This window comes from Pseudorca crassidens, unplaced genomic scaffold (assembly GCF_039906515.1).
Source record: "Pseudorca crassidens isolate mPseCra1 unplaced genomic scaffold, mPseCra1.hap1 Scaffold_189, whole genome shotgun sequence".
Lineage (NCBI taxonomy): Eukaryota > Metazoa > Chordata > Mammalia > Artiodactyla > Delphinidae > Pseudorca > Pseudorca crassidens.
In genome coordinates this window covers 15,870-43,743 of record NW_027136116.1, presented here as the reverse complement: position 1 = coordinate 43,743, position 27,874 = coordinate 15,870, and the positions used below count along the sequence as shown (strand labels likewise).

Genomic DNA, 27,874 nt, shown 5'->3' with positions numbered 1-27,874 from the left:
TTTTTTTGGTACGTAAGCCTCTCGCTGTTGCGGCCTCTCCCGTTGCGGAGCACAGGCTCCGGACGCACAGGCTCAGCGGCCATGGCTCACAGGCCGAGCCGCTCTGCGGCATATGGGACCTTCCCGGACCGGGGCACGAACCCGTGTCCCCTGCATCGGCAGGCGGACTCTCAACCACCGTGCCACCAGGTAAGCCCGGTTTTTTGCCATTATTAATGAAGTTCTGAAGAATACGGTGGGCAAGATTACTTGAAAAACTCTCCTAAAAGAAATGGGTTAGGTATGCTAGGTTAAATGTACACAACTTATTTTTAAGTGCGTGGTTGATTTTGGAAGTGTGCAGTCGAAATGTCCAGGACCCATGAAGGAAGGGTGGTCCATGTGTGAGAGTGATAGCTCTATTAAGAGTGGATTGAAGATCTTGCTAGCGTAGAACAGAAGCTGGAAATCCTGTTTTTATGGAGCCAAATGGCAAATATTTTAGGCTTTGTAGACCAAAGAGGCAAAATTGAGGATATTATTTAGGTACTTAGGTAACCATTTAAAATGTTACCAGTTAAAACGTGAAAATTATTCATAGCTCATAGGCCATAAAAAATAGGCAGCTGTCTGGATTTGGAATACAGGCCGTAGTTGAATGACACACCTGGTATAGAGACTTGTTTTTAAATGGCCATGACCACATGGGAGGCAGGAGGTAAGACTCCATCCCTACTAGATGGGAAGTTAGAACTAAACCTACCTATCCCTGGCTTCACCTGTAATGAAAGGGTGTGCCAGGAGAAAAAAATATCTGCTGGCAAAGGGAGACTAAGAGCAAATTCTCTTGGCCTCTGCTCTGGGTAGGAAACAGGTAGGAAATCTTGAGAATTCTGAACCGCAGATCTGTGTTCACAGTGTTTGGGTTGCAAATTTATTTGCGGTCTTGCAAACAGAAGCTAAGAAATTAACTTAAAATGCTCCCAAATCGGTGGTATTCCAAACACAAAACTAAACCCTTTCTGGAGAGGTAGACCTTCAACACAGGCCTATAGCGTTCCCACAGATAAAGTTTAGCTAAACGTGAGCTCATGATCTAAATTTACACAATAATGAAGAAATCAGCTACAAGTGGAGAGAATCAGCAAAAACAATCAATACCAGAATTAGATTCCCAAGGCCATCCATCAGATGTTGGAATAATCAGGTGCCAGGCAGAAAATATACATAAAACTAGAACTGAAACAAGGAGCGAGGATGTTTTAAAAGACTGGGTAGGATCTTTCAAACATTTTTAAAGTACATGTCATTGATAAAGCTAAAAACTCGAAGGTCGTGTAATACAGCAGATTAATCGTGGAGAAGAGTGAAATTATGCTGTTTTTAAAAATATGGCAGATCAGATTTCCTGCCTAATTATATAAGTTGATTTATCTTAAAAAATACACAGTATTTTAAAGACTTATTGGCTGTAAGATAAGTTAAGGGTATTTCAAAGGGCTTCTCTGCAAAGAGAAGTGAGAAGTAGCAAAACACAGAAAGTCGAGGGGAAAAAATGTCAGTATATACATTGCTATAGGGTCAACTAAGCCTTAGGCCAGCAACTGTGAGGAGGAGCTGACCCTTAGATACGTACAACTAAGCTGGAACCTTCAAAAAGTTCAACTATTTATAACTAAAAAGATTTATTAAAATTAATAACCAAGTGTTTTAATTGACATCAGAAGAGTAAAACAATAAACCCTGAGAACATAGAAAAATAGACAATAAAGATATGAGCAGAACTTAATAAAACAGAAAGAAGTATAAAATTGAGGTGATTTAGTAAGTCAAAAGAATATTCTTTGAAAAGATTTAAAAAAACAAACTTTGATTAAGCAAAACAAAAATGTAAGTAAACAATATACAGAAAGAATCAGGACAGTGTTATAGCAGAGAGTACAAACAGAGAATATATGAAATGCCAGTAAATTTGAACATTTCTGTAAAGTGGACAATTTCCTAGCTCCTAAAGTTTACCAAAACTGACACAAGAGGAAATTTGTAGCTGGAGTTCTTGCACCAGTAAAGGAATTAAGTCAATAGTTTACAAGCTTTCACCAAGAAAATACCAGACCCGGCCAGATCATTTGGGAGGTGAATTCTATCCAACTTCTGTTAAACAGATAACATCAATATTAACAAAGAAAAACTTCTAGGGAGTAGCAAAGGAAGAATGCTCCTTTATTCATCTTACGAAGTCTATATAATGCTAATACTGAAAATAGATTAGGACTGTAAGGAAAAAGAAATTTACAGGTCAAATTTACTTGTAAATATAAAAGGAAAAATTTTAAACTATGATATTAGCTACCCAAGTTCACTAGAGTAAGAAAAAGCACGAGCAAGTTAGGTCATCCAATGTAGTTTAATGTCAAGAATATATATCAATAGATTGAAATCACCACATTTTATTTCTTTCATGTGTCTCTTTAAAAAATTGCTATGTACTTATATTGATCTCTCTTGTACTAGGCACTGTGCTAAGTCACTTACATATTTACTCCTTTAAACCTTCTATCATCCCTGGGGGAAAGTTCTATTTTGCTTCCATTTCTTAGCTAAGACTCTAACCCCCAGGAAAGTAAAGCAGCATTTGTAAGTTTTTGTGGATGGTCAGTGACGGGACCAGTACAGGAACATCCAAAGTCTGTGCTTGGAAACAGTGCCCCATGTTGATGCTCACATTACAGATGAAAGGAAAGGAACCATGCACTTACCATACAGATTAAATCTCACATTGCAGGTTAAAGGAAAGGAACCATGCACTTACATTATAGATTAATACCCACATAACAGGTTAAAGGAAAAAGAAACAGGTGCTTCTCTCAAAAGTTGTAAAGGAGGCATATCCATTTCTAAATATATTTCCCAATTTCTTTTGCTTGTTTTCTGACCTTTGTAGTGCATTTTGCCATGAGGAAAATTTTAATTCTTATATAATTAAATGTATCCTTTTTTCTTTGTATCTTAGAAAGGTATTCCTCATGAATAATTTATTTCAAGTCTCCCAGGTTTCTGATACTTTTACACTTTCATTATTTTTTCACTTTTAACTAGTTGCTGTGTCTAGAATTTAGTAATTCTATGATAGCCATATTTTCCCACTTCTGTTGAATAATTTTTGCTGCTGATCCAAAACGTGAATTTTATTTTAATCTCAATTCCCTTATGCTCTTGCATCTAATTTTAAGATGCTTCCTATTCCACTGGTTGTTTTGTCTATCTAAAACAAAATGCTACCTTAAAAATAATGTAATTATAATATAATAAATGTCATTAGTAAACATAACACAGTATATAATAAATAGCATAATATAAAATAACAAAATATAATTTACCATATAACAAGGTCAAAGGAGAGCAAAAGTATACAATCACTTGAAATATCCCCCAAAAGATATTTTATAAAATTCAATATTCATTTGTAATTTAAAAGAAAGAGTAAAATAGGGATTGATGAATGCTTCCAAAATAAGAAGAAATTATATGTCTAAAAGAGAAAGAGGTAAGTGATAGACTTTAGTAACACTGGCAATAAATGCAGGACAAGATGAGGATGCCTGATATAATGTTAAAGAAAAAGTATTATGTAACATTGTGTTTGCAGCACTGATGAGTTCAGTGAAAAGAGAATCTCATAGAAAAGAGTATCTCGTTCTTCTTAATGTATGTACACTTGTCCATTGCAGGAACATAACAGCTCATTTAACCAATATGTTACTGATCTGCATCTGGATTTCTAGGTTTTCATGCAATTTTATTATGCACAGTTGTTTCAAACACTAGGACTTCCTCTTATGTTTATATCTTTTGAAAGAAACACTATCTCCACAGATGATTTATCTGTGCTGGCTGCTAGCTGACTTTGGGTACTTCTCAGTTCTTCCCTTTACCTTCCTAGTCAATATGAAAAGGGAAGGCAAGAAGGTCTCCTGTTTCGAGACTGTAAAGATAGGTCTTGGTGATAAAGTCTTGGTGGTAAAGGCTAAAAGTATTAACCCAGAACAGATGTTTTCCCAGCTGTAACTGTGTGTGATTCCCTTGGCTTGATTCCATAGAGAATGTAAGACAAGACTGTAGAACCTGCCCTCAAAGTGCTTCCAGTAGGATGAGCTAAGTCACGTATGGTGGCATATCTAATTCAAGACAAAATATCACGTCTCCTTTTCTCTCCTGGCAAAACTTGGTGGAGTGAATGTAGAAGTCACTGCATGCTTTAAATTAAAGCAACACAATAATTCTTGTATTGGAAGGTGATTATTCTGGTCTCTTTGTGGAGACGAATTGGAAATTGTCTAGAAGAAGGAAAATTAGGTTAACCAAAGTTAAACTCATAAATAATTGAGCATTAATTAAATATCTGTGGTCTATGTTTCTCTTTGATCATAATTTCTCCCAATTTATAGACCTCTCTGATACCTGATTAATCCTTGTCAAAGATGCAGTTAACAATGATTATTACTGTGTATTAGGTTTTGCCTGGGCCCTGAAGAAACTATCCTAAATCACCAGCTATGATTGTCACTTGATTTCCTCACAGAGAACAATCAGAACTCCTTGTCTTAAGTGGCTTGGGATGAGAAACTACTTAGTCTCTTAGATACTGTTAGAGGACCCTACAGAGCCCATTGGTGAAAGTTTGGAAAACACTGGGCTTCTTAAAATTGATTCTTGTAGTGCTTCAGGAAAGATCACTGAACCAAAAGGGTAATGGTGTTTCTGGTTCTGTTGTTAGTGTTCTCCATGGAAACATTGCTGAAGCTTCTGGACTCAATTTCCTTCCCCATGTGTTAATGTCACTGAAAATATCCAACTCCATTCTATCCCCATATAACTTCAGAAACGAAGCAAAATGAAGACTCAAAATTCATTTCAAATAATGAAATGAATATATAACGTAGAATGGAACTGGGAAAATACCTGGTTTAAATTCTGGAAAGTACCAACTATACAATTCTGGATAAGTTGCTTCATCTTGCTTAGTCTAATTTAATGCCCATCTCACAGGATGTTATGATGGTTAATTTAATATCTTTGTATAACATACAGTGTTATGTAATTTCTTGTTTTTCTTGAGTAAATTCATATCCTTAAGCAACTCACTGTAAACAATAGTTACTTACTTGCTTAAATTACTCTTATCTTCTATTATCAGCTGAATTGTGTCCTGCTCAAGTTAATATGTGGAAGTCTTAACCCCCAATACCTCGTAATATGACTGTATTTGGAGATAAGGCCCTTAAGTAGGTAATTGAGGTCAAATGAGGTCAAATGGGTGGGCTCTAATCCAATATGACTGGTGTCCTTATAAAAAGAAAATATTAGGACACAGACATGCACAGAGAGAAGACCATGTGAAGACAAAAGGAAAACATGGCATCTACAAACCAAGAAGAGATACTTGAGAAGAAATCAATCCTGCTGACACCTTATCTCAGATTTCTAGCCTCTAGACCTGTGAGTGAGTAAATTTCTGTTGTTTAACCTCCTCAGTCTCTGGTACTTTGTCATGGCAGCTCTAGGAAACTCATACAACTTTTTATGGCCTCCTTGTCTCAAGTTGAAAGTTCAATATTTGGCATCATAGCTAGGAAACAAAAATATCATCTACATTCCTTGTTGTAGTCTTTCTTCCCCATTCTTATTGCTAGTAATTTCCATATTTGGGTCTGTTTTCTGTGCCTTGTAAACAGAGCGTTACGCTCATTTCTGCTCTTACTGCTAATATACAGTAAATGTGCAGATACCGAATAGATTTTGGAGAAGTGCAGCATATAGTTGGCACATGTGTGTATGTGTGTGTATTCATATAATTTATACTTTTTCTCTATTTTCTTCCTTTGGTGTGAGCTAAGATTCTCTGCTTTTGTGACGAGTACTCCTGAATACTAATCCCTGAATTTAATTCACCAAAAATTGCCAAAAATAATAATAATATGGGGAAAGAGAGAGTGATAGAGGGAGAAGAACAAACAATCAGGCAAGGGCAGTACTGTGAATTATTAGGGTCTTATAATAAGATTATGTTAGTCTAGAGGAAATGACCGTAAATATCATCAGTGAGCCCAGTTGGTCTTTACTGACTGCTAGACACATCCCTGAGTTCTGTTCTTAGTCTCCAGCTGTATGATTACTACTGTCTGGAAGTATTATTTGAACAACTAAAGTCACTTAATGGAAAAGGAATATGTCTTTAGAGAATCAACAGTAAGTTTTCTATCTGATTAAAAAGGACTGTTGACTGTCTGGAAACCTCAGTCATATTTGTAAGCAGGAAAGCATTGGCTATTAAAAGTGGATGATGTAAAGAGATGAGCAGAAACTTTGGCGATAGGTATACCTGGATTTAATTCTCACTTCTACCGCTTGGTAGATGGATAGCCTTAGGCAAGTTTCATACCTCCCTGAAATTCACTTAATTCAGTCTGTAAAATGGCACAATAACTTATTATAGCATCCTTTTAGGAATTTTAAATCAGTTATTGAAATAAAAGTACACAATATATAGACAAGTATGGATTCCTCAATAGGTGTTTGACCTTTCATTTCTCCAGTATCCCACCCGCATCAAATAAAGAAAAATACTTTTTAAAATTTACGAATATTTCATTGTTGTAAAGTTAAAGCCATAAAAATAAGCAAATGGCCTACTATCATACCGTTAGAAGAAAAAAAAAAAAGGTGTTCATGAGAGTTCCATATTAGAATACAAGTTTTCCTTAGGCACCTGTTTATGTATGCTATTCTGCTCTTTACAATAAATAATTAAATTTAAAAGACTTATTAATTCCTCACTTTTAAGACCTTATTAGTTTACAAATTACATATTGACCTATGCTAAATTTTATACCGACCCATGCTAATGAATTCAGTACAGAAAACAAAAAACACTGCACTAAAGCAAATTATATATATATATATAAAATATATATATATAAAATATATATATAAAATATATATATATATATAAAATATATATATCTTAAATGCATTTATATCCTACCGTGTCTCATAAAGCATTGTGGTAACTCACCGGAATACAGACAATCAAATATAATGGCAAAAGCACTTAATATAAACAGTGCCAAGGAAACATAGAAGATGAAGAAAAGATGAGGGAAATGTGAACAGGAGGACGTGTAGTTAATCGAGTTGTATGTTTTGACCTTAAGCTTCTCTGTGTGGGGACTTCCCTGGTGGCACAGTGGTTGGGAATCCTCCTGCCAGTGCAGGGGACATGGGTTCGGGCCCTGGTCTGGGAAGATCCCACATGCCGCGGAGCAACTAAGCCCGTGCGCCACAATTATTGAGCCTGTGCTCTAGGGCCAATGAGCCACAACTACTGAAGCCCGCGTGCCACAACTACTGAAACCCCAGCTCCTAGAGCCCATGCTCTGCAACGAGAGAAGCCACAGCAATGAGGAGCCCGCACACCACAATGTAGAGTAGCCCCCACTCGCCCCAACTAGAGAAAGCCCATGTGCAGCAACAAAGACCCAACACAGCCAAAAATAAATAAATTTATTTAAAAAAGAAAAGATTCTCTGTGGATAAAACAACATGTAAATAATTGGTTACAAAGCCACATTATTTGAAGGTGCCAGACTGCACATTAACAGTCTGACACAAAGGGACAGCACAGGAAAACTATTCAAAGACAAAGATTTTTAAATCTTTGCAGTTTGAAACCTTTTGGAGCAAGTATAATGAGCTCGACACACATTTCAACACTCAACATGTTAATCGCATGTTCAAAGCATGTCTCAAAGTCATTGGAAATAGTTGCTGTCTCTGTCTCTGATATGTAAAACAGATCTGTGATGTGTAAAACTCAGGAGGTATTGATATCCACTTTTTGGCATCTGAACAGGAAACAAAGTTGTTTCGCAGTGATAATAAAGAATGAAGTAAATGCAACAGTCAAATAAAAGACAAAGTACTGAGGGAATGTATTAAGAAAACGAATCCAACTAAATTCTGGTGACCTGGGGCCTACGGTTGTACACACTGCATGGAAATACCCCAGCCTAAATACTGGCATAGGAGGAAGGCTACTGCTAAGCCCATCACAGTATAATCCTTTTAAATGTCCCTTTCAAGGTTGTCTCCACTCAACACTGAGTATAGGAAATCTTCCCATCAGGCAGAAACACTGGCTGCGCAATGATTGACCAAGAAATTAACACACTAATGAATAAATGATGCTAATTTATTTCTATCTCTGACAACGGGAAACAGCACACACTCTGTGTCAATGATATGTCCTCTTTCCCACTTTTCTAAATGGTCAATTATGTTTTTCCCTTCATTGCTTTATATCATGTGTGGCAGGCATGATGGGAAATGGCTACCAATGGTTCTGTTATTGATTTCTACCTTCCTTTCACTGTGGCTAAAGAAGATACTTTGTATGATTTCAGTTTCTTAAAAATGTATTGGTACTTGTATTGTGGCGTAACATATGGTCTTTCCTGGAGAATGTTCCATGTGTACTTGAGAAAAATGTGTATTCTGCTGTTGTTGAGTGGAGTGATCTATATATGGCTGTTAGGTTTAGTTGGTTAAATGTGTTATTCAGTCCCCCTGCCTCTCTACTGATCTTCTGTCTAGATGTGTTATCCATTATTGAAAGCAAGGTATTGATCTCCAACTATTATTTTAGAACTATCTATTTCTTCCTTCAATTCTGTCAATGTCTGCTTCACATATTTGGGGGATGTTTGGTACATATATGTTTATAGTTGTTATATCTTCTTGATAGATTGAACTTGTTATCAACATATAGTGGCCTCCTTTTCCTCTTGTGATAGTTTTTGATTTAAAGTTTATTTTGTGTGATATTAATGTAGCCATCCCAGATCTATCTTCCTTCCTTCCTTCCTTCCTTTTTCTCTCTCTCTCTTTCTTTCTTTTTGTTACTATTTGCATGGGATATTTTATTCTGTGCTTTAACTTTCAACTAACTTGTGTCTCTTGAAATCAAGTGAGTTTTTTGCGGGCAGCATATACTTGGATTATGGATGTTTTTAAAGTCCATTCTGCCAATATTTATCTTTTTTTTTTTTTTTTTTTTTTTTGTGGTACGCGGGCCTCTCACTGTTGTGGCCTCTCCCGTTGCGGAGCACAGGCTCCGGAATCGCAGGCTCAGCGGCCATGGCTCACGGACCCAGCCGCTCCGCGGCATGTGGGATCCTCCACGAACCCGTGTCCCCTGCATCGGCAGGCGGACTCTCAACCACTGCGCCACCAGGGAAGCCCGCCAATTTTTATCTTTTTATTGGAGAGCTTAATCCACTTACTTTTTCAAAAATTACTGATGAGGAAGAACTTAATTCTGTCTGTTTCCTGGTTGTTTTCTGTATGTCTTATGCATTTTTTGCCCCTCATTTACTCCATTACTGACTTCTTCTGTGCTTAGCCGATTTTGTTGTAGTGAACTCTTGATTCCTTTTTCATTTCTTTTTGCATATAGTCTATTGATATTTTCTTTGTGGTTATCAAGAAGATTACATTTACCCTTCTAAAGTTCAACCAGTATCATTTGAATTGAAACCAACTTCAATAGCACACAGAAACTCTGTTCCTCTACAGTTCCATTCCTCCTCCTTACATTATTGTTGTCACAAAATTACACCTTTATACTTTGTGAGCCCAATAACATGGATTTATGATTATTTTATGCATTTGTTTTTTCAATCATGTAAGAAATAAAAAGTAGAGTTACAAGCCAGTAGCACAATACTGGCTTTAGTATCTGCCCATGTATTTATCTTTACTGGAGAGTTCTATTTCTTTATACAGCTTCGAGTTGCTGTCTAGTGTCCTTTCATTTCAACCTGAAGGTTCAATTTAGCATTTGTCATAGGGCAGTGTTAGGAAGTTGTAAAACAAACGCCCTCAGCCTTTGTTCATCTGGGAATGTGTTAATTTCTCCCTACGTTTTGAAACCAGTTTGGCCAAATATAGAATTCTTGGTGGACAGTTTTTTTCTTTCAGCACTTTAAATATGTCTGGCCTCTTGCCTCCATGGTTTCAGATAGGAAATTAGCTATGAATCTTTTTGAGGATCCCTGCTTTGTAACAAATTTGTTTTTTCTTTCTCCTTTGGGAGTAAAGATTCTTTCTCTGTCTTTTGGCATCTGAGAGTTTGATTATACTGTTTCTTGTTGTGGCGTTCCTTGAGTTTCTCTTAGTCCTGAAATCAGGCAAAGATTTACAGCAAGCAAACACATACTGAACCAGGGAAGAGGCAATTTGAAAATGGCAGGAAAGCTTTGTGGCATTTTTACTTGCCCTTGCCCCATCTACACTTAGTGTAGTGATGGTCTTAAAGTGGTGGGGTCTTAATGCAGTGATAGTCTTAAAGTAGCAGCAGACCATTCGTAGTATGGGGCCCTCAATCCTGCTTCAGGAGGGAGCAGAAGAGCCCATACTCTCGGATTATTATGTGTATCTGTTCTAACCTGTCTGGGAGCTACCTGAAGGACTGACACAAGATGCTTATCTCTGTCTTAGCTAACCTGGAACACAGTCTGGAAAAGCAGCGGTCATTGCTCAAAAAAAGTGCAAGGTGAACTGACAAAGCACAGATGGCTGGGGCAGAAGACTGTGCATTGAAATACAATAGACCACATAAGACGCAGGAGCAAAAGTTGGGGGAGATTCTTTGGGAACTTAGAACATACAAAAAGTACACATGTGTCCAGAGAAATTAAGAAAGCCACATGCATACTCAAGATCAGATGCATGCTCTGAAAACACCAGAGGAGTCTCTAAGCTTTTACCATGGGCTGAGCCCTGAACTCAGTGCAGGTCAGCTAAATGTTGAAGGAGTGATCCAGCAATCTGCAAAATGGGGAGAGGTGTGTGGTTTTGAGTGTGCATGTGGATGTGCTTGTGTATATTTGTTTTTGTTTGTCTTAGGTGCAGGAATTCAAGGACATCTCTGTCAAAACATTAGCTAAACATGAACTAAAGGAACAGAGACTTCAGTGCCTACATACGATAAGGAGTACATTCATTGCAAAACTAGTTTGGAAAGGTCCCTAAACAAACAGACTACTACAGCCTTCAACAATCCAAAGCCCAGAAAACCCTGGGAAAGTGGGAGAATCTGATTTCCATAGACACCACATTACAATATTTGAAAGCCAAATGTTCAACCAAAAAAATCACAAGGTATACAAAGACATGGAAAAGTATGGTCCATTTAAGAAAACAAATTAATTGATGAAACCATCCCTAAGGAAGCCCAGACTTTTCTCCATTGCATATTCTTGCCTCTTTTGTCATAGATTCATTGACCATAAGTGCATGGGTTTCTTTCTGGGCTCTCTATTCTGTTCCAGTGATGGATGTTTTTGTGCCGGTACCATACTGTTTTGATTACTGTAGGTTTGTAGCACAGTCTGAAGCCAGGGAGCATGATTCCTCCAGTTGTGTTCTTCTTTCTCAAGACTGTTTTAGCTATTCAGGATCTTTTGTGTTTCCATACAAATTTTAAAATTATTTGTTCTAGGTCTGTGGAAAATGCCCTTGATATGTTGATACAGACTGCATTGAATGCGTAGATCTCCTTGGGTATGATGGTCATTTTAACAATATTAATTCTTCCAATCCGTGACCATGGTATATCTTTCCAGCTGTTTGTGTCATCTTTCATTTCTTTTATGAGAGTCATATAGTTTCCTGGGTACAGGTCTTTTACCTCCTTAGGCAGGTTTATTCTTATGTATTTTATTCTTTTTTATGCGATTGTAAATGGGATTGTTTCCTTAATTTCTCTTTCTGATAGTTCACTGTGAGTGTATAAAAATACAAAATTTATATATGGAAATCTATTGTATCCTGCAAGTTTACCAAGTTCATGTTTGAGCTCGAATAGGTTTTTGATGGTGTCTTTCAGATTTTCTATGTATCATGCCATCTGCAAACAGTGACAGTTTTACTTTTTCCTTTTCATTTTGGAGTCCTTTTATTTATTTATTTTTTCTTGTCTGATTGCTGTGGCGAGGACTTCCAAAACTCTGTTCAATAAAAGTGGTGAGAGTGGGCATCCTTGTCTTGTTCCTGATCTTAGGGGAAATGCTTTCAGCTTTTCACCATTGAGTATGTTAGCTGTGGGCTTGTCATTTTTGGCCTTTATTATGTTGAGGTATGTTCCCTCTATGCCCACTTTCTGGAGAGTTTTTACCATGAATGGATATTGAATTTTTTCAAAAGCTTTTTCTGCATCTATTGAGATGATCGTATGGTTTTTAGTCTTCAGTTTGCTACTGTGATGATAAGAGACCTAAGACAGCTACAGAGGCTAAGTGACGTTTCCTTCCCTGAATGGGTAGGTATCCTTGTTCTGCCTTCTAATTGAGTTAGTATCTGAGTAAAGAACTGCCAGGTGTCATTTAGTTCACAATACACTGCTGTGGCAATATAGAAATGAATTTGCCTAAGTCATTTGGCTTTTCTCAATTATAGTAAATGAATATACTGAATGAATACTTCAACTTAAGGAAATGTTCTTAAAAATATATTAATGTAGGCAACTTCAGTGGAGAACTGAAATCAAAACAAAACATTCAGGTAAAGGGTTGAAATAAAAGTACACTCAGTTGTATCCAGTTTCCTCTTGTAAATCTCTCTTTTTGAGTGGACAGTCACTTGAGAATATCTGACTTGGGGCTAAGGAAATCTAAGCCTTCTTGGCCACACTGTATTCTCCTATGTCATTTACTAAAGACACCAGTTGGGTTGCTGAAAAAAGCGTGGGAAAAATCAATCCCTCACAACCAAAGGGCGGCTCTTGAAAATATGTGTGTTGTTGTAGTTATTTTGCTCTTCTGGCCTCAGAAGTTCTAATCTTAACCTTAGCCCCTCATGGAGAGAGACTTTGTAAACCAATTCCCACATGACTCATTATGTGACTGTTGAAAAAGAGAAACCTAGCTCTTTTCCTGTGCTTTCAACCAGTTATCTTCTTCAAAAATCTGTTTGGATTGTTATACCTTAATCTTGCCTGGTAAGGGACTTATGGGAAGGTTCTTATTGTTTGAAAGTTTGGTGCCAGTATCTGCAAAGAAAGAAGAAAGATGTGTTTATGAAACATCCCAATAGTGAAGGTGTGTGAAAGCAACTTTTGAAAAAGTTAATCTGTCAGAGTTTATCCGTATTATTACATTTTATTTTATTCATTGAAAATAAATAATTATCAATGAATCCTTTCTAGATTTTCTAGTTTCCCAAAGTTCCCTGTATTCACATTCTAAGAGGAAAGACGGTATTTTAAGTCACTGCTCTCCACCTTATATTATTTATAATCACTCCTCGTGACCTCTTCCTTCCAAGAAACTTGATCCTGAGAAGTGTCCTTTGTTTGTCTTTGTGGAATAAGTGATGAGGATGCATCCTGGAGACCTGTGAGATGTTTAACTTGTGGCATAATGAAACTAGGATGGAGAGTTCTGGGAAGATCTGGAAAGGTGGCTGGTAGAGTGTGGCCAGATGTGGTGGGAGAAGAGAGACGTACAGAGAGAGGGAGAGGAAATTTTCAGAGGGAGAAAATGAAACAAATAATTAAATAAGTTTTGTTGTGTGGTGTGGGACGCAAGCCTTTCTCTCCCCCTTTCCTTCACAATGTCTTTGTTAAAGACTGTGTTTTTCATTAGTTTTACTAAGATAGGATTTGCTGTTTTGTTTGGATACTGAGAATGGACCCATGGAAACAGTTACATTTGGGTTATCTCTGACTGTCTTTAATGAAGAACATAAATGTTGGCCACACTATCTATGCACATGCTATCACCATGCCTTTCTTGTTCTCTGTTCATATATCTAAGTCCTCTTCTTTCTTTAAGGTCAATCTCAAATCTCATCTGAAATGTACATTTATTGATAGATTCAACCCATAATGAACTGTCCCTTCTTTGTCCTCCTTAGGCTCTGATTATTTACAAAAACTCATTTTTGAACTTAGAAACTGTCCAATATGATATATTAGTTATTTCACCAGCATATGTTATATCCTCAACACAATTATACGCTTTTGTGGGGCTGGGATCATACATTCTGTAATTTTTCTCAGTACTTACACTTACTTTGATAAAAAGCGCATTCATTCATCTAAACATCATTTATTGGGTGTTAATTAAATATCTCAACTCAGTAAATATTGTTTGAATGAATGCATGCATGAATGAGGGAGTGTGCAATAGGTAGCCTAATGTACCGCCCAATGTGAGAAAACCAAAAACATAAACACAAAGGCAAGCCAAAAAGTGGACCAGGACTTTCTGTAAAATATCCTGCTTTTTGTTGGATGATGCCATGAAAATCAAGATGCTCCTGAAAGGTCTTAATAGCTGACCAAGAATAGTAAACAATTGAAATTCTCTCAGGCTTCTTCAACCCTATCACTGGACACATTTATACCTCTCAGGAGTGGTATTAAAAGAAGAGATTAATAAAGCTTTTATAGATGAGTTGATAAATCTCTAAATATTTAAGTCTTCATTGCCTGCTAGGTTTTCTCTATTTTGGGTTTCCAAAAGATTTCAATAAACCACAGGATAATTAAAAATTAGACATTATCTTTCTTACCTTGATGTTTTTTGATGGTAAACACCTTTTTATTGTCTCCATAGTGCTGCCTAGTTTCCACCAGTACAGTACTTAAGTGAATTTTGCTCTGGATGTTGAATATTACTTAAATAACTAAAGTAACTTCCTCAGAATTATTATTCTATTCTGGTTAGGATACTATCTGCTCTGGTTTGTTAAAATTTCCCTTTAGAGTGGTTTTAATTTTGTTTCTGATAGGGTCCTAGGATTTATTGCCACACCCATCCTGCATCTGTTTTTCTTTGAATTACTCTCCTTGCAGTTTCTGATTCATACAGGGCCTTACAGGTTAGTGACAACCTGGCCATCACAACGCTGGGAAGGAGAGGCCTACTTTTCAGAGGTGTTGATGTTTTCTGTACCTGAAGGTTTTCAAGAGATATCAATCTTCCTCACCACCGCCCTTGGCCCTCTTAATGGACTAAGCAGTTCCTCATGAAATTTCTGTAGGATATCTGTACCAACTTCTCAATATTGTTCCATCCTGAGTCTATAAATTCCTGGCCTCAAGGTAATGTTAGATTTCTAGCTCCAGCCCCTATTTACATAAGGCCTATACTAAGGAACGGAACCCACAGACATCAGTCCGCTCTTCTTTCTCTGGATTTAATTTCTCTGTTACTTTCTGAAACATGCAGGTGTTCCTTTCTTTCTTTTAATCTCAGCTATGTCCTTTTAACTTTTGCAAAATTGACCCAGAATTTACGTGTGTCTCCAGTAAGAGTACATTAAATTGAGCTTAGTCTGCTATTCTACTGGCATGTTTGAGATCCAGATAATTTGCTACTTCACTGGATTCAATGACCTGTATATTTCAGGCATCTAAAACTCAGCATGTTCCAAATTTCCCTCCTTATAGTTAGTAATTTTCTTGGGAATCTGGATGACATAAAATGGAATAAAGTTAGTGAGTGGCCCAGGAATGCCTGAAAGTTTGTTTGTCAGAGTGGCCAGGGAAAGTTAAGCAAGGAAGAAAAGCAAATGAAAAACAGAATCCCATTATTATGGCTGAGTTTACTCCCAGGATTCCATGCAGAGCTCTCTGTAGAGCTGGGTTGGGTTATAACTTATGCCAGAGCTCTACGTGGGGCTGACACCATCTCATGCCAAGCTCTCAGTTCTGGGCTCACGTCATCTCTGGTCCACTCTGTGGAGTGGAAACTTTGGAGGAATGGCCAGTGTGTTCCGCGGCGTAGGAAGAGGGAAATTATGAATGTGACTTTCTAAATTGTGGAGGAACTAACCACTGTAAATGTGCCTTGAACTATGTTGTTTAATTTGACCAGTCAGATCAATGACTTTCCCCTTGAATGAAATGCTGCTACGTATATGAGCAGAAAAACAAAACTGGTATAAGGAATAGATAGCTAGTGGGAAGCTTCCGCATAGCACAGGGAGATGCGCTCGGTGCTTTGTGACCACCTAGAGGGGTGGGATAGGGAGGGTGGGAGGGAGGGAGATGCAAGAGGGAGGAGATATGGGGACATATGTATAACTGATTTACTTTGTTATAAAGCAGAAACTAACACACCATTGTAAAGCAATTATACTCCGATAAAGATGTTACAAAAAAAACTGGTATAAGGAGATGGAGAGACTGGGAGTCTTATTTTCCCACCAATTAACTTTGCCTCTGACCATGACCTTCCCTTTGAGTCTCCTAGACCTTGGGGATGATCGCAGCCCCTTGGGTTGGGTGACGGCAACCCCATCTTCACTAGAACCTCTATAGTTAACTTTGATTTTTCCCACTCCGTCTATCCATCCCGTGTATGCAGTCAGACATTTGATCATGGACTTTTCCTGACAAAATATGCTTAAATATAACCATTTCTTTTCACTCCCACTGCTACTGCTCTTGTCACTGCCTTAACTAGGGCTTTATCTTTAAGTTCTTTATATAAATATATAAATATCTCTATATAAATATAATATACAAATAAATAAAATATAATATTAATTCTGATGATTTTAAAGTCTTTTCTTGATAAAGACTTTTCCTGATAAAGACACACAATATCTTATATAAATATTTTTGTATTATCTGTTCTTTTCTTAGAATTTTAGCCATATGATTCTATCTCTTGGTTTGTCTAGAACTTTTTGATTGAATGCTGGCTATTTTATTTGGCTTTTTTTGTTTTTCTCAGTGCAAACGTTGTTTTGCTTCAAAATATTTTATTCTACCTGGAAGTAGCAAATCTTCAAATTACAATTTTTTAAATGCTTTCAAATATCAATACTATAGGTGTCACAAAATCTAGAAAAATGACATTTAAAAATTAACTACTGCCAGATGTGTCTCTATAAACCTTTTCCCCCACTCTTTTAGCTATATATTCTTTAACTGCCTCCTCATACGACAGTTTATGTATTTTCGAAATAAAATTTTAAGAAATAAACTTTGTAGTTTTTAGACATAGATTTCTTGTAGCATGGTTGATTAGAATTTGCTTCTAGTTATTAATAGTTTAGAAAAGTTTATTTCAGCTTCACAATTTATTATTGATAATGTCACATTAATTTTCATTGTTAACTTTGAGAAAACCTCTATGGATTACTTCCTCATAAGTATTTACTATTATAAATGCATTACTGATTTCAGTACTGCTATAGGTTTGTGCATTACAGGGATTCTGATAAAATACTCATTCATACCATTCCATTGCACACATTGTTGATGGAGTATATTCATTCATTCATTCATTCATTTATTTATTTATTTTTGGCTGTGTTGGGTCTTCGTTGCTGTGCGCAGGCTTTCTCTACTTGCAGGGACTGGGGGCTACTCTTCGTTGCGGTGCACAGACTTCTCATTGCGGTGGCTTCTCTTGTTGCAGAGCACGGGCGCTAGGCACGGAGGCTTCAGTAGTTGTGGCTCGCAGGCTCAATAGTCGTGGCTCACGGGCTCTAGAGTGCAGGTTCCGTAGTTGTGGCACACCGGCTTAGTTGCTCCGTGACATGTGGGATCTTCCCGGACCAGGATTCGAACCCTTGTCCCCTGCATTGGCAGGTGGCTTCTTAACCACTGCGCCATCAGGGAAGCCCCTGGAGTATATTCTTGACAGAAGAAAATTTCCGTTTTGACTAAGCATTGATGAGAACTGAATCTTTGACTTATCTTTCACATGCCTGATGATTGAAATAATTTTCCACAGATTAGCTTCTGGTTTTGTACTTTCCAGTTCTTTTTTTCTTCTTCAAACGCACATGCTTTGAGAGCTGTGAAGTGCAAGACATGGCTATATTGTAAGGTGGTTTTTGTCCTTATGCTTCTGTGTCTTGTGCTAGGTTAAGTCAGTAGAGTAGTCAGTATGAGTACTGGAAGTTATTCCTGTAATGCGATAGTATATAGTCAATTACATATGGCGGTGTCTGAAAATCACATAATAGCCTCACTTAAAACATCTCTTTAGGGCTTCCCTGGTGGCGCAGTGGTTGAGAGTCCACCTGCCGACGCAGGGGACACAGGTTCGTGTCCCGGTCCGGGAAGCTCCCACATGCCGCGGAGCGGCTAGGCCCGTGAGCCATGGCCGCTGAGCCTGTGCGTCCAGAGCCTGTGCTCCACAACGGGAGAGGCCACAACAGTGAGAGGCCCGCGTACCACAGAAAAAAGAAAATCTCCTTAGCCAGATTTCAAAAAAGCCTGTGGCCATTCCAATATGATCCAACATAGCGGAATATGATAGAAGGAAAATTGGCAAAGAAAGAGACGCTGGTCTTACCTGATGGAAGTTAAAATGTCTCACTTTTGACAATTTTGCAAAAACTTATAATTCCATGAACTAATTTCTAGGGTTCTTCATAGGACCTAAAAAGGAACCCATAGAGTTGTGGAACAACAATAGAAGCTGCTGTGATGAGAAGCCCAGGCACCACAACAAAGAGTAGCCCCCGCTCGCCACAACTAGAGAAAGTCTGCACGCAGCATTGAAGACCCAACGCAGCCAAAATAAAAATAAATAAATAAAGATAAATTTAATTTTAAAAAAGTAATACTCAGGTTTGAGGCATGAGAAGTATGATGAGGAGAAATTAGCTAATCCTTTCAGAACTTTTAAAATATCAAACTCGGTCTCTAAGATTTTAGCATTATATACAACATTGGTTACTTATTAGTGGTTTGGGAAGGCCAATTTAAAATTTTCTGATCTTACTGTATTGAAATTCACGGCCCTAATGTTTTCCACATTGACTATGTGAATGATGAAGTAAAGTCAATCATGTATTTCCTTTCCAACTGGACAGAAAACAAAATTTTAAAAAGTGTTTGGACTACTGACTTTTGATTTCTTCTAAGGCAAGTGTATAGGTAATTTTTATTCCCTGATTAGGAGAAAAATGGTGGAAGAGGGCAGGGTTAAGAATTAAGATTTCAAGAGCGTGAGAGGTAGATGGCCAACCAGAGTTCCTAAGTTTCAGTGCGTGTAACTGTTGCTGCCACTTAAGCCTGCCAAAGCAGTGGTATGGCTGCTGCCCTCGTATTTGCTACCTCTAGAAACATTCTTGCCAGGAGTGGCAGCAGCGGGACTCAATTACCCCCTTTTCTCACTCTCTCCAGAAGCTCCAGATGGCGTCTTCTGTGGGCAACGTGGCCGACAGCACAGAACCAACGAAACGTATGCTTTCCTTCCAAGGGTTAGCTGAGTTGGTACATCGAGAGTATCAGGCAGGAGATTTTGAGGCAGCTGAGAGACACTGCATGCAGCTGTGGAGACAAGAGCCAGACAATACTGGAGTACTTTTATTACTTTCATCTCTACACTTCCAGTGTCAAAGGCTGGACAGATCTGCCCACTTTAGTACTCTGGCAATTAAACAGAACCCTCTTCTGGCAGAAGCCTATTCGAATTTGGGGAATGTGTACAAGGAAAGAGGGCAGTTGCAGGAGGCAATTGAGCATTACCGGCATGCATTGCATCTCAAACCAGATTTCATCGATGGTTATATTAACCTGGCAGCCGCTTTGGTAGCAGCAGGCGACATGGAAGGGGCAGTACAAGCTTACGTCTCTGCTCTTCAGTGCAATCCTGATTTGTACTGTGTTCGCAGTGACCTGGGGAACCTGCTCAAAGCCCTGGGTCGCTTGGAAGGAGCCAAGGCATGTTATTTGAAAGCAATGGAGACGCAACCGAACTTTGCAGTAGCTTGGAGTAATCTTGGCTGTGTTTTCAATGCACAAGGGGAGATTTGGCTTGCAATTCATCACTTTGAAAAGGCTGTCACCCTTGACCCCAATTTTCTGGATGCTTATATCAATTTAGGAAATGTCTTGAAAGAGGCACGGATTTTTGACAGAGCTGTGGCAGCTTACCTTTGTGCCCTAAGCTTGAGCCCAAATCATGCAGTGGTACATGCCAACCTGGCTTGTGTATACTATGAGCAAGGCCTGATGGATCTGGCAGTAGACACCTACAGGCGAGCTATTGAATTGCAACCACATTTCCCTGATGCTTACTGCAACCTAGCCAACGCTCTGGAAGAGAAGGGCAGTGTTGCCGAAGCAGAAGAGTGTTATAATACAGCTCTGCGGCTGTGTCCCACCCATGCAGACTCTCTGAATAACCTAGCCAATATCAAAGGAGACCAGGGAAACTTTGAAGAGGCAGTTCGCTTGTATTGTAAAGCATTAGAAGTCTTCCCAGAGTTTGCTGTTGCCCATTCAAATTTAGCAAGTGTATTGCAGCAGCAGGGAAAACTGCAGGAAGCTCTGATGCATTATAAGGAGGCTGTTCGAATCAGTCCTACCTTTGCTGATGCCTACTGTAACATGGGAGACACTCTAAAGGAGATGCAGGATGTTCAGGGAGCCTTGCAGTGTTATACTCGTGCCATTCAGATTAACCCTGCACTTGCGGATGCCCACAGCAATCTGGCTTCCATTCACAAGTATTCAGGGAATATTCCAGAAGCAATTGCTTCTTATCGCACTGCTCTGAAGCTTGAACCTGATTTTCCTGACGCTTATTGTGATTTGGCTCATTGCCTGCAGATTGTCTGTGATTGGACAGACTATGTATGATGAGCGAATGAAGAAGTTGGTCAGCATTGTGGCTGACCAGCTGGAGAAGAATAGGTTGCCTTCTGTGCAGCCTCATCATAGTATGCTCTATCCTCTTTCTCATGGCTTCAGGAAGGCTATTGCTGAGAGCCATGGGAACCTCTGCTTGGATGAGATCAGTGTCCTTCATAAACCACCGTACGAACGTCCAAAAGACTTGAAGCTCAGTGATGGTCGACTGCGTGTAGGATACGTGAGTTCTGACTTCGGGAATCATCCTACTTCTCATCTTATGCAGTCTATTCCAGGCATGCACAATCCTGATAAATTTGAGGTATTCTGTTATGCCCTGAGCCCAGATGATGGCACAAACTTCCGAGCAAAGGTGATGGCAGAAGCCCATCATTTCATTGATCTTTCTCAGATTCCATGCAATGGGAAAGCAGCTGATCGCATCCATCAAGATGGTATACACATCCTTGTAAATATGAATGGTTATACCGGGGGTGCTCGAAATGAACTCTTTGCTCTCAGGCCAGCTCCTATTCAGGCAATGTGGCTGGGCTACCCTGGGACCAGTGGCGTGCTTTTCATGGATTATATCATCACTGATCAGGAAACTTCACCTGCTGAAGTTGCTGAGCAGTATTCTGAGAAACTGGCTTATATGCCCCATACTTTCTTTATTGGTGATCATGCTAATATGTTCCCTCACCTGAAGAAGAAGGCAGTCATCGATTTTAAGTCCAATGGGCACATTTATGACAATCGGATTGTGCTGAATGGCATCGACCTCAAAGCATTTCTTGATAGTCTCCCAGATGTGCAGATTGTCAAGATGAAATGTCCTGATGGAGGAGACAACGCAGACAGCAGTAATACGGCTCTTAATATGCCTGTCATTCCTATGAATACTATTGCAGAGGCAGTTACTGAAATGATTAACAGAGGACAAATTCAGATAACAATTAATGGATTCAGTCTTAGCAATGGACTGGCAACTACCCAGATCAACATTAAGGCTGCCACTGGAGAGGAGGTTCCCCGTACCATTATTGTAACCACACGTTCTCAGTACGGGTTACCGGAAGATGCCATTGTGTACTGTAACTTCAATCAGTTATATAAAATTGACCCATCTACTTTGCAGATGTGGGCAAATATTCTGAAGCGTGTTCCCAATAGTGTACTGTGGCTGTTGCGTTTTCCAGCAGTAGGAGAACCTAATATTCAACAGTATGCACAAAATATGGGCCTTCCCCAGAAGCGTATCATTTTTTCACCTGTTGCTCCTAAAGAGGAACATGTTCGGAGAGGCCAGCTGGCTGATGTCTGCTTGGACACTCCACTCTGTAATGGACACACCACAGGGATGGATGTCCTTTGGTCAGGGACACCCGTGGTGACTATGCCAGGAGAGACTCTTGCTTCCCGAGTTGCAGCTTCCCAGCTCACTTGTTTAGGCTGTCTTGAGCTTATTGCTCAAAATAGACAAGAATATGAAGACATAGCTGTGAAACTGGGAACTGATCTAGAATACCTGAAGAAAATTCGTGGCAAAGTCTGGAAGCAGAGAACATCTAGCCCTCTGTTCAACACCAAACAATACACAATGGACCTAGAGCGGCTCTATCTACAGATGTGGGAGCATTACGCAGCTGGCAACAAACCTGATCACATGATTAAGCCTGTTGAAGTCACTGAGTCGGCCTAAATAATGACTGTGTGCACAGGAGAATTACCCTGTACCTGAGCCTCAACCTTCTGGGGGAAAGGGAACTACTTTTTCCTTATCTGTACAATACCATGCTGCAGATGGGTGACAGACAATGATAAGAAATAGCACAGCCAGACTTGCTTCCTGCATGATCATGATCACGATAGGGAGAGACACAAGAGATGGGAAACTGCTGTTCCACAAGGAGTCTCCCTAGAATTTTGCAGCAGCCAGGTGTCTGGAAGGTCTGGAAGGTAAGTCTGGAAGGTCTGATCTCCCTTGGTCTTCCATGGGATGGATGGTTAGTGTGGAAGGGAGATAGAGATTGCCCAGCCGTTTTGTGATTATCATGGATTGATTGAGTCTTCTGAATTAATATTTTTCTTTATATTTTGGGTATTGGAGCTTTTAAAAATGTTTGGTTTCAGGTATTTTTATTCATGTGAAGTGTGTATGATTCTCTTGAGATAAGCTTTTAAGCTAAAATATTCCTTGTTTTAGTTTCTGAACTCTACAGATAAATGGGGACTTTGCTGGTGTAGTCTTTTTATAGGTTTTGTAAACCACTTGAGCCTATATCAGTCATTTTAGTGTCTGACATAATGTTTGGAACTATCAGTGCTTTGTTGGTTTATAGATGATGGCTTAAATTCTTTTCCTGGTCCGTTTCCTTCTTCCCTTCCCCCCACTTTAAAAATTCTCCTGTAACTTGGCTAACAAAAAACCAAGTCTGATTCAAAACCTCCCAGAGTGTTTCTCTTAACCGCATCATCTGGTGCCAAATGAAGATTCTTAGGAGTGATTATTAATTCTGAAGGGCACAGTTGTGGTACTGTCACTGATGATAATAATAATGGATTTTTGGCCTAGAGTTTTGACCTATTTCACCAGTGTTTTACCGTTGGCTGCCCCTCTATGCTGCTTCCAAAAGTGATAGTGTGTGTTAAGATTTTTACTTTCATTTCTAATGTTTGTTTGTTTGTTTTAGTGAGTCCTGTTCTACCTTTTTCTTTCAGCAGAAATGAAATCCCAGGTAAGTATAAGTATTCAAATATTTGATCAGTAAGTCACAGTTATCTCCAGTACATTAAATAACTTTCATCAAAAAACATGTTATAGGTAAAAAGCTCTGAAGGACCAGCTATGTATATGATAATTATGTTTCAGACCTTCTAGGGTATTATATATAATAACTTGTCTTCTGGACGTGGTCTTGAAGTCTTTATGGATTCAGTCTCAGTAGTAGCGAACTGCACTGCTACTTGGTTTGGAGTACAAATTAGACTTTAGCCCTCCTGGAGGTTGAGTTTTTGGCATTGAAAACCATAGGAATGAAATTATTGTATTTCAACAAAGGATCGAGGGCTTGAGGCTTAAACAAGGCAACATACGTGTGGGAAGCAGTCAGCCTTGAGGGCAGGTAAGGACATGCCAGGCATGCCGCCGCTGCTCGAAGGGACTGTCCCTACTTGTTCCCCTCCTTGTTCCATTCCATGGGAGATAAATCACCAGGGCCCAGAGATCAGAAAGAATGTAAAATGAGACAAGCAAAGCTGTCTCCCCCCTGCACATGCAGGTTATTTTTGATGCTTCTGGGTTTATGGGTTTCCTCCCAGGGAAGTTAACCTTGAGCCGAGACAGTCTGTAGATAATGTAAACCACCATCTGTCAACCTTCCTTTTTCTAGTCTAGATAATCTGCAACTGTAGCGCAATAAAATTTGCCTTGCAACCATCAATTGTCTTGGTCCTTCTGACCCCATCCGTCGGTGCTACTTCAGTTCCTTACCCCTTCCCTTCTGACCCTGGGCGGTGAGATCCTCTTTCTCCGGCTGGTCCGCGGCAAGTGGCACTCGAACAGGGACCTGAAGCGTGAAGGCAATTAAAAGAAAAAGAAAGTGCAGGTAAGAGAACCCTTATGCAAAATATGTGTGGCCACCAGTAAAAGTGAAACGACTAGAGGCATAAGGCAATAGTCAGAAGTAAAATAAGATGGGGCAAAAGGGCTCAAAGATGTATGAATTATTTGCTCAGGTTTTACTTTTGATGCTTAGAGCTCGGGGTAATAAAGTTTCTGAACTTTATTGTTGACTGAATTTTTACAGCATATCCATGGTGTATCTCCCTGGTTTCCTGATGGCGGCTCTGTTGACATAGAAATCTGGCAGAAAGTTGGAGAAGATTTAAAAAATTATTACGAGTCTCGAGGGCCTACTCATACTCCTGTTGTTACATATAGTTTGTGGAATCTGATAAAAATATGTTTAGATTCTTCTCATGATAGTGTTGATTTGAATGTAAAGTCAGAAAAACATAAGCCTCTGACAGAAGGAGAGACTGTATTATCAACTACTGTGTCGCCACTTCCTAAACCGAAAGAGCTAATTAATTTAAATAGTTTAGATGAAGAGGAACATTTTGACTTAACAGATGAGGCTTGTAAACATAAAAGAGAGAAATATCCTGAGGATGATTTTCTAATGGCTGTGATAGATGAGTCAGTGAAAAAGCTGCAGGTTAATAAGGACTGTCTTCCTCAAAAATCTACGTCTGTAAAAATGCTCAGTCCCTTGCAGCGCGCTGTACAAGGAGCAATAAAACGAGGAGAAGATCCTATTTTCTGTTGTCCCGTCATAGAAAGACCTGATCCTAATAATCCTCAACAAGCTACTAGGGGGCATCAGGCTCTCCCTTTGAAAGTTTTGAAAGATTGAAAATCTGCCTGTGCTCAATACGGGCCCACTGCTCCTTTTACTACTGCTGTGGTTGACAGGAGAAGCTCTTCCCCCCGCTGATTGGAAGTCTATTGCACGAGCTTGTTTAAATGGTGGAGATCATTTAATATGGAAGTTTGATTTTTATGAACGGGCTGCTGAACAAGCAGAAAAGAATGCTGCCCATAATATTCCAGTTGATTATCATATGCTGATTGGGGAAGGACAATATCTTTCTTTACAAGATCAATTAACTTATCCCTTTGTTGCTTATCCTCAAATAAATCATTTGGCATTACAAGCCTGGAGGAAATGACCTTCTACACACAAAACTGAGGATCTTTCAAAACTTAGACAGGGACCTGATGAACCATATGCTGATTTTGTAGATAGGTTGTCACAGGCGGTGGGGAGACTCATTGTGGACGGACTCACTGGTACAATTGTAGTTAAGCAACTTGCTTTTGAAAATGCTAATAATGAGTGTCAGGCTGCGATTCGACCTTGGAGAAAACGGGGAACATTGGAGGATTATATTCACCTTTGTGCAGACATTGGGCCTACTTATATACAGGGTGCTGCTGTGGCTGCAGCATTAACTAAAGTGGGGTTTAAAAACAATCAAAAGAAAACAAAGACTTGTTTTAAATGCGGAAAGGCAGGTCCTTTTGCTAGAGAATGTAGGTCTTTTAATTCTAACCCTAGTCCTTCCTTCCCTACTCAGAAACCTCCAGATGGTCAGAAAATCCCTGGTTTATGCCCTAAATGCAATAGGGGAAAACATTGGGCACAAGATTGTTGCTCAGTGGCCCACAAGGATGGGCCACCACTGTCGGGAAACTCTTCCCAGGGCCTTCCCCGGCCCCAACAAATAATAAGGGCAATGTCTGTGTATCCTCCTCAAATTATCAATCAGACATTAACCAAAAACAAAAACATACAATATCCTCGCTCTCCAGAGCAACACCAGGAAGCGCAGGACTGGAGCTCAGTACCTCCGCCCGATATGTATTAACTCCTGAAATGGGTCCTCAGGCCCTCTCTACGGGCATCTGTGGACCTTTACCCAAGGGTTTGATGGGACTATTATTGGGAAGAAGTAGTGTCACCATGAAAGGTTTAACTGTTATGCCAGGAGTCACAGATTCTGACTACGAAGGAGAAATAAAAGTCATGGCACAAACTATTAAAAATATAATAACTATTTCTCCTGGTGATAAAATTGTACAATTGCTACTTTTGCCCTTTGTACCTCATGGACAAATTTTACGACATCAAAAGAGAGAAACAAAGGCTTTTGGATCGTCTAATGCTGCCTACTGGATTCAGAAGATAGGGAAAGAACGTCCAGAAATGAAATGAACCATTAATGGAAAGGTTTTTTCAGGTTTGTTAGACACTGGAGCTGATGTCTCTGTTATGACGCAGGTACACTGGCCTAAACGTTGGCCCATTAGTCCTACCATTACAGAACTTCACGGAATAGGACAAAGTTCTTCTCCTATGCAAAGTAGTCAGTTTTTTTTATGGCAAGATAGTGAGGGCCATTCAGGATATTTCCAGCCTTATGTTTTGCCTGGGCTGCCTTTAAACCTCTGGGGCCGAGATATATTAAAAGAAATGGGAGTATTACTTTATAGTCCAAACTCTCAAGTCTCTAATATGATGTTGGATCAAGGATTTCTTCCCACAAAAGGGCTGGGAACAAATCAACAAGGAACTGTCTATCCTATTGATGTGAAAATAAAAAATGATAGACAAGGTTTGGGTTTTTCTTAGGGGCCTTGGATTCTCCACTCACTGCTGATCCAATTACTTGGCTGACTGATGACCCTGTATGGGTGGACCGATGGCCCCTCACAAAGGAGAAATGAGAAGCTGCAGAACAATTAGTGCTGGAACAATTAGGGCATTTAGAAATTTCCAGTAGTCCTTGGAATACTCCTATTTTTATTATCAAGAAAAAATCTGGAAAATATAGGTTATTACAGGATCTAAGAGCTGTTAATAAAACTATGCTAATAATGGGAGCTCTTCAACCAGGCCTACCCTCTCCAACAGCCATACCACACAATTATCATCTTTTAGTTGTAGATTTAAAAGATTGTTTTCTCACTATTCCTTTGTTTCCTGAAGATAGAAAACATTTTGCTTTTAGCTTGCCTGCCTTAATTTTTAAGGAACCCATGAGGAGATTTCAATGGAAAGTATTGCCTCAGGGCATGGCAAATAGTCCTACATTATGCCAAAAATATGTGGCTCAGGCCTTGACTCCTGTGAGAAAAAGGTTTCCATCGTTATATCGCATACATTATATGGATGATATACTTTTAGCCACTGATAATATTTCTTTATTAGAGACTGCTTTTCAATTTTTACAACACTCCTTACAATCATTTGGCTTGGTCATTGCCTCAAAAAAAATTCAAAGACAATCTCCATTTTTGTATTTGGGAAAATATATTGATAACACTACTATTAGGCCTCAAAAACTGCAAATTCGAGTTGATAATTTAAAAACATTAAATGCTTTTCAAAAATTACTTGGAGATATTAATTGGCTAAGGCCTTCCTTAAAACTTACTACTGCTCAATTACAGCCTTTGTTTGATATTCTTAAAGGTGACTCAGATCCTTCTTCTTCACGCTCTATGACTCCAGAAGGATTTCAAGCTTTACAAATAGTCAATAGATCTATCAGTTCTACACAATTAACTAGAATTCATACTCACCTTCCAATTTTCTTAATAATTTGTCCAACTCCTCATGTGCCTACTGCCGTCTTATGGCAAACTGTTGGAATTATTGA

At 39.0% G+C, this 27,874-nt stretch overlaps 1 long non-coding RNA gene and 1 pseudogene across 1 annotated transcript; one reads left to right on the top strand and one right to left on the bottom strand.

The window, feature by feature from the left end:
• The first annotated feature begins 71 nt into the window (after positions 1-71).
• LOC137218110 (UDP-N-acetylglucosamine--peptide N-acetylglucosaminyltransferase 110 kDa subunit-like) lies at positions 72-26,909 on the top strand (annotated as a pseudogene).
• Positions 7,528-25,009, bottom strand: LOC137218111 (uncharacterized). The gene is made up of 4 exons (XR_010940467.1): positions 24,141-25,009; positions 21,351-21,483; positions 19,187-19,342; positions 7,528-13,087 (listed from the first exon to the last, which is right to left on the bottom strand). It is a non-coding gene; the product is annotated as an uncharacterized lncRNA (long non-coding RNA).
• Positions 26,910-27,874: the final 965 nt, after the last annotated feature.